Source organism: Silene latifolia, chromosome 6 (genome assembly GCF_048544455.1).
Source record: "Silene latifolia isolate original U9 population chromosome 6, ASM4854445v1, whole genome shotgun sequence".
Classification (NCBI taxonomy): domain Eukaryota; kingdom Viridiplantae; phylum Streptophyta; class Magnoliopsida; order Caryophyllales; family Caryophyllaceae; genus Silene; species Silene latifolia.
Window position 1 is genome coordinate 54,374,131 of NC_133531.1, and position 8,074 is coordinate 54,382,204.

At 44.4% G+C, this 8,074-nt stretch overlaps 1 non-coding gene across 1 annotated transcript; it reads right to left on the reverse strand.

Annotated features, from left to right (window-relative positions):
• Window positions 1-7,512: 7,512 nt before the first annotated feature.
• On the reverse strand, window positions 7,513-7,619 carry LOC141588841 (small nucleolar RNA R71). Its single transcript, XR_012519810.1, has one exon. It is a non-coding gene; the product is annotated as a small nucleolar RNA R71 (small nucleolar RNA).
• Window positions 7,620-8,074: the final 455 nt, after the last annotated feature.

Here is an 8,074-nt window from a genome sequence, read left to right on the forward strand (position 1 = left end):
TTGTGGTCGTCAATCGTTAATTACTCAGACACAAAATGGACAAACAAACATCAGCAACCGTGTCAAGGAGCGGTCAACCGTTGATACCACCAAATCCTATTCATAATCCAGCATCAACGACATAAACTAAGGCCCCAGGACACGCAACAAGAAGCACATCCGTGACAAAAGTCACTCTGCCTCCCAGAACTCCTGCTGTGGCGGCACACTCAGATCGGATAAGGGCACAACAAGTTCAGGCCTTACTCCACCGCCAAGTCCAACAAAAACCCTGCTTAGTGGCATGGAAAATCTTCAGAAGGTCATGGAAGATATGCGAGAAGACCAGAGAAAGGCAGAAGTCGAGGCAAGGAAGAAGAACAGGGAACTCTGGGCACAGATAGACATTCTGAAGCAACAATCCTGCACACCAGCAAGCGCGGAGGATGAAGGTCGGGCCCCAGTAGTAGATCTTACCCAGGGGGCATCAAGCAGCAGGAGTCAGCTTCGACAAATACCAGCTGAATTGGTAACAAGGTTAGATCTGACAGTAGTACGAACAGGAGAAAGGATAACCCCACAGGGACTTGGATACCTCACACTAGAAAGCTGGAAGCCTGCGAGTCGCGTGGATGTCTAGTAAGGTAACATCCCAGGTGGTAAACTCGTGATAACTAACCAAACACCCGGTGCAGGATCCACAGGTAGTCCGCAGGTAAGCTGGCATCAGGGAACGCTCGTGAGTCGTGACTTCAACGCCATTAGGTATCACGCCGCATCAGAATCTTTAGGAGCGCAGACCTGGAAGCAGTACTCCAGATCAGCAGGAAGCAGACAGGCGCGGCTCGAACTCAGGAGGCCTAACTAACCAGCAATATCTAGAACTGAGGGAGATGATAAGCAGGGTCCCAGGACTGCCACCTCCGCTCTAGAAAGCAGCACCCGACAATTATGCTGACTCGCCATTCGTGGATACGATATCAGTTGTGGCCAAGGCAAAGGGGTTCACAAATCCGAACATGATTCTCTTCGATGGCACAACAGATCCCTTTGATCACGTGAGCCAGTACAAGCAAAAAATAATGCCGGTGACAGCTGTAGGGCACGTAAAAGAAGCCTGTATGTGCAAGGGGTTCAGATCCACATTGTCGGGACCAGCACTCTGATGGCTCGTGAGCTTACCCAACAGATCAATATCTACATTTGCCGACTTGGTAAATGCACTCCCTCAGCAATTTGCAAGCAACCGGAAGGCACAAAAGCATGTAGGAGACCTGTAAAGAATTGTTCAAGGAGCAAGCGAGACTATTGGAGAATACAACACCAGATTTAACAATGAGAAGGTGGCAGTACGAGAATGCGACGTGTCAACAGCAGTGGAAGCCTTCAGAAGGGGCCTGCACCATGAGTCGGACCTGTATTAGCAGTTAACTATGCACCCTTGTCATAGCTTTGAAGCGGTGCAAGAAAAGGCAGCAGCTGCGATCAGATTGGAAGAAGATATCCTAGCCGGAGCCAGCATGCCAAGTCCGCCAAGCGTATCCAACACATCAGCTATAGAGAAGTCAGGTAGAAAGCAACCCACTAGCAAGAAGGATGAAAGATATAGGCCATATGGTAGGGGAGTCAACAGAATTGACAACAAAGAAGAGAACCAGCAACTCCCCACACTGGCAGAATATGGATTCACAACTGGCGTGGGAGAAATCCTGAAAACGCTCAGAGAGATGGAGGATGGGGTAAGGTGGCCCAGACCACCAGTAGAAGGACAGGCATGGCGAAAACACAGTAAGAAAAAAAATGTGAGTTCCATCGTGACGTCGGGCATAACACGGAAGATTGCTACACACTGTTCAGGGAGATCAGGTGCCTATATGAGCAAGGGGAACTGAGTCACCTATTACCACGTGGGGGGAAAGCAGCAAGATAAGGTAGGCTCCGTAAAACCTGCAAAGCCACCTATGTGCACCAAGATAATAAACGTGATAACAGTCGCCTCAGACTTAAACGGATTGACGTATTCAGCAGCCAAAAGGCGTCCTACTGAGACTAAGGGAGACAAACAAGATACTTCCTGCAGGATCTCTCACAGCAATCTGCCTGCTGTTGCTTTCGACGAAGAGGACGTACATGACAATCAAGAGCATCATGATGCACTTATCATAACACTGTCAATGGCCAATTGCACTGTTAGAAAGGTTTTGGTAGATACTGGTAGCTCAGTCAACCTAATCATGCTGAAAACCATAGAAAGCATTGGATTCAGCGAAAAGGATTTACAAAAGAAGACCATCCCGCTGGTAGGGTTCAATGAAGAGACAACCAACTTATTGGACGAAATAGTGATCCCAACCTATGCGGGAGGAGTCAACAAACAGGTAAGGTACCTGGTCATAGATGGACCATCTACCTACAACGTTATTCTTGGAAGACCATGGCTGCATCTGATGAAGGCAGTTCCCTCAACATATCATCAATGCATAAAGTTCCCCACGCCATGGGGAGTAGAGACAATCTGAGGAGATCAGGAGGAAGCTAGAGGCTGCTACAAGATGGCATTAAAATGTACTGCTAACCCTCCAGCATAGCAATTACAGAAGCAGCATGTCCAGGACGAATACATTGAGCCTCTAGCCGAGGAGCTAGATCAGATCAACCTGGATAAGCTGCACCCAGAAAGAACCGTGCTAATTGGGGCTGGATGCACAGGAGACCTTAGGCAACACCTAATCAAATTCTTATAAGCCATCATGGATTGTTTCGCATGGTCCCATGACGACATGATAGGAATAGATCCATCTATCATAACACATAAACTCGGCGTGGACCCAGGATACAAACCTATCCAGCAGAGACGGGGAAAGTTCGCAGCTGAAAGGAATAAGGTGATCAACCAGGAGGTAGACAGCCTGCGAGTAGCAAACAACATAAGAGAAGTGAAATATCCAGAGTGGCTGTCAAACGTAGTGGTGGTACCCAAGAAGAATGGAAAATGGAGAGTATGCGTGGACTTCACCGACCTCAACAAAGCATGTCCTAAGGACCCCTTCCCACTACCACACATTGACGCAATGGCGGATGCGACAGCTGGACATGAAATGTTAACATTCCTAGATGCTTGGAGTGGTTACAATCAAATCAAGATGGATCCAGCAGATCAAGAGAAGACAACATTCATGTTTGAAAGAGGAATTTACTGCTACAACGTCATACCCTTCGGCCTGAAGAACGCAGGGTCCACATATCAAAGGCTGGTCAACCAGATGTTTAAAGAACAAATAGGAATAACCATGGAGGTATATATTGACGATATGGTGGTGAAGTCAGAGAAAGCTATGGATCACATGCAGCATCTGGCAGAAACATTCAGTACCCTCAGAAAATACAAAATAAAGCTAAACCCGTCCAAATGCACCTTTGGAGTTTCCTCCGGCAAATTCTTAGGCTACATTGTAACTCAAAGGGGAATAGAAGGCAACACCGAGCAGATTAAGGCCATATTGCAGCTGGAGTCACCGGAAAACCAAAGGACGTGCAAAGGCTAGCAGGAAAAGTGGCAGCTTTGAGCAGGTTCATCTCAAGATCCATAGACAAGTGCGGGCTATTTTATGATATATTGAGAAAGAGCCAGAAGTTCGAATGGACAACAGACCATGAGCATGCATTCAGGGAGCTGAAGCACTACCTCAGCACCTCGCCACTACTATCAAAACCGGAGTAAGGAGAACCATTGTTCCTCTATCTAGCTGTCACAGAGGTAGCAGTAAGTGCGGTTCTAGTCAGAGAGCAGGACAAGGAACAAAAGCCAGTCTACTATGGACTCAAAGATGATCGCCTACTTAAAAGTGGCAAACGAGCTAAAACAAAAATTCAAAGATTGCAAGCTCAAGCAGGTCCCCAGAGACAAGAATATGGAGGCAGATGCTCTAGCAACTCTGGGGGCAACCTTCAAACCAACCGAGCTGTCCAACATCCCCATCGCGCACATGCTGGAACCTTCTATCCAAAAATTAGAAGAGGCGGACAGAGGAGAACTGGAAGATCAGCAAGATGGGGTAGCAGTTCTACCAACCACAGATGGCCAGACAGCTGTCCAGCCAGACAATCAGCCAGATGGCCAGACGGTATGTGTAGCGGCATTAATCACCAGATGGCAGGCGGTATCGGCGAGACAATCCACCTGGCCAGGCAGTTGCCCGGCCAAAGCGGTCAAACGGTGACGAGAGATGATGGACCGGGGTGGCGGACACAATACCTATACTGGTTGCGACACAGCAAGCTGCCATATGACAAGAAGGAGATAAGGGGTTTTAAAATGAAAGCCTCCAGATTCATACTAATTGACGACGTGCTTTTTAGAAAGTCACTGGCAGGACCCTACTTACGGTGCCTGGATAAACAAGAAGCACAGACTGTATTGCATGCCCTCCATAGTGGAGAATGTGGAAACCCTGCAGGGGGCAGGAGTCTGTCAAATAAAGCCCTCAGGCAAGGGTACTTATGGCCCACAATGAGGGCAGACTCAGCGGAATATGCCCGCAATTGTGACGCATGCCAACGCTCAGCGCCAATGATCCATCAGCCAGCAGAGCCCCTGCATCCCATCATTTCTCCCTGGCCATTCATGACATGGGGAATGGATATAGTGGGTCCTCTGCCGAGAGCCACAGGAAACAGAATATGAATGCTAGCAATGACAGATTATTTCACCAAATGTATAGAAGCAGAAGCATTCACAGAGGTAAAAGATAAACAAGTAATCTATTTTATCAAACGTAACATCATCTGCAGGTTTGGTATCCCGTTAGAAATTATATATGACAATGGATCACAATTCCTCTCAAAAGTGGCAGAAGGATACTGTGCCAGATGGAACATCACGCTGAAAAAGTCGGCACCTAGGACTCCAAAGTCCAACGGACAAGCTGAATCCAGCAACAAGATCATCATGGATAACTTAAGAAGGAGGTTACAGGAGTTCGGAGGAAAGTGGGCAGAAGAATTGCCACTAGTGCTATGGTCAGACAGAACGACTGATGTGACCATTATTTGAGCATATTTAGTCCCCGAATTAGCCTTGTTCCCATGCTTTTTAGTGCATATTTAGGTCATTTATTGTCTTTAGTCCTTTGTTTTGCATATTCTTTAAGGCTTTGTCCCCTTGGTAGGAAAGGAGTCCAAACCTTGCATTTTCATGGCAAAATAGAGCTAAATTGATTGAATTCAATGACCAAGCATCAAAGAGAAGACAAGACTAGAAGGCCTTTGTACATATTGTAGTAGTTCGGCAATGATGAGAAAAGATCCTTGCATCTGCAACAAGATCCCCGAGGATTGTTGGAAGAAGGAGGAAGAAAAGAAGAAAGGAAGAGGATGACCCAGAATTCGAGCGGATTGCCCTCGGGACGCCCGTCCAAGACCAGGAATCCGAGCGTCTTTGCCAGAGGGACGCCCGTCCAAAAACACCATAATCCGCCCGTCTAGCCAGACAATCTGCTCATCTAACAAGGCCACAATCCGCTCGTCCCGTGCCTTGGACGCTCGGATTGTGTTACAGCAACTTTCCATTCTCTCCTTGTTCTATGAAGGATGCGCATATCTCGGAAAGACTGGCAAAAAGGAGACTCGCATATCTTTTGAGAGGAGCGATTCCTCAAGGACTTAATCGTCATTTAAGCCCTTAGTAAACCCTAATTTGTGTACCTAATCCCCACTATAAATACCCCATTAGTCTAATTAGATAATCATGTTCTTCTTATCAATCTTTAGTGTAGTTTATATCATTATAATCTCTTCTTAATCTTGTAATCAACTTTTAATCAAGTCTTAAAACAAATCTCATTTCCTTAATCTCTCTTTTCTTCATCTTTTATTTTGGGTAATTGAAGATTATTTGGGTTATTATTGGGAGATTGACAACCTTCCAATCAATCATCAAGTACTTCTATTATTCTTTGCTTTATTATTGGAATTATTAGTAGGTATAATTCTCTTAATCCCTTTTTAATTATTGTTAATCATCTTCATTTATTCATCATGTTTTACTTTGTTGGTATGATTGACAACCTTGCTAGCATGCTCAACATGATAATGAGTGAGTAGTTTCCTTAACTAGGGTTAATGGGTAATTAGGGGAAACCAACATGGGGGATGATTCATGCTTAATTTAATATGTTTTCATAGTTTATTTGCTTGCTTGTTGTGATCTCAACTTATGCACATGTTATGTTTGATGAAATGCGAGCCTATGAATCCTTGCATTTTTTACCCATCACTTACCTTTTCAATGAGACTTGTAAGACATAAACCAACTCGAGTCTCATTAGACCATGCATATAGTTGAATAGGGAAGATTAAGTCGACTTGTAGGTGTTGTACAATCTAATCGATTCGGCTCCGGGACCCAAACTTTCCTAGGATTGTAAGATATAAACCAACTCGATTCATCACAACAATAATTGCTTGCTTATAATTTGAGAATATGTTTGTATGATCAATTCCCATGAATCCCCTATGACCCCATGACACCCTAGTGCCTTTTATCAATTGTTTACACCCCTTTTTAATCATCTTGCTTGTTTACTTTCATTGTTATTTAGTTTAGTGATCTTCTATTCCAACCCCAAATTGTGACACCCCTAGACACCGCTACTTACAATTGAAAATCTTACTTCAATACCCGTCCCTTGGGATCCGACCTTTACTTGCCTCTTTACTAATAGTAGAGTTGTTTGTGGAGATATAAATTTTGTTTTGGTCTAGGTGCTCCTAACGACAAGTACCGAAAACTAAACCTCCCAAGCCACCACGACCAAAAATGGCGCCGTTGCCGGGGACGGTGTTAACTTGATTTAGATTTTCTTAAATTGTTATTAGTTGTGTCTTTCTTTGCCTTGGGGAAGTAAAACTCCTCAAGGTTTGTTCTAATTGTTTTCAAGTTGTTTGATATTTTGCATGTCTAGAAGATCACAAGGTAACTTGTTACCCTTTGATCACGAAATTGAAAGGACTTTGACAAACAATAGAAGACTTGCTAGAGGTACTTTGAGAGGTATTGGTGAGGTTGTACATATTCAACCAAATACTATTGAGTTCATCAACCCTTTTGCAAGAGAAGGTGAGGAGAACCCAACACAAAATCCAGCACAAAATCAACCCACAATGCCTAAATTTTCATCACATTCCGTACCAACCGAGGAGAACCTACCCAACGGTACTCCCACACCACAACACTTAACCGGAAACTTCATTGCCAAATCCGCATTTATCCAATTAGTCGAAAGAGGCCAATTTGGGGGGATGCCTAGTGAAGACCCTCACTCTCACATGGAAACTTTTTGTGACTATTGTGATGCGATTTTACAAACCGGTGTAACTCAAGACCAAATTCGATGGGTCTTATTTCCTTTTTCTCTAATTGGCACCGCAAAACAATGGTTGAAGAGCCTTGATAAAGCTACTCTTGGAATTGACTCTTGGAAGAAGTTGGCTCTAGCTTTCTACAAAAAGTTCTACCCACCGGAAAAAACTAACATGCTAAGAGCTCAAATTACGGGCTTTAAGCAAAGAGATGAAGAATCTTTGTATGAAGCTTGGGAGCGGTTCAAGGGAATTTATCGCTCATGTCCTCATCATGGACTTAGCTAGTGGTTCTTGGTTCAACAATTTTGGAATGGTCTTTATGAAGACTCAAGAAACATTCTCAACATGGGATCAAATGGTATGTTCACTGAAGTTGACGACAATCAAACTTGGAACAAGATTGAGGAAATGGCGGTCCATAATTCACAATATAGTAGACCTCGCAAGGCTACTAGAGGAGGAAAGCATGAAGTGGACTCTATTACTCAATTGGGTGCTCAACTTAGTGCTCACATTGATACCATTAACTTGAAGTTCGAAAAAGCTATGGCTAGACTTGAAGAGGCCTCAAAATCACCAAAGCATCATGTTAATGCCATGACGACATCTTCATCAATCCCAAGTGGGATATGTGAGAATTGTGGAACTTTGGGACATGACCAAAGTGATTGTAGGGGAACAAATGAACAAGTGAATGCTTTTCAAGAATACAAGAGTGGTACCCCTTATTCAA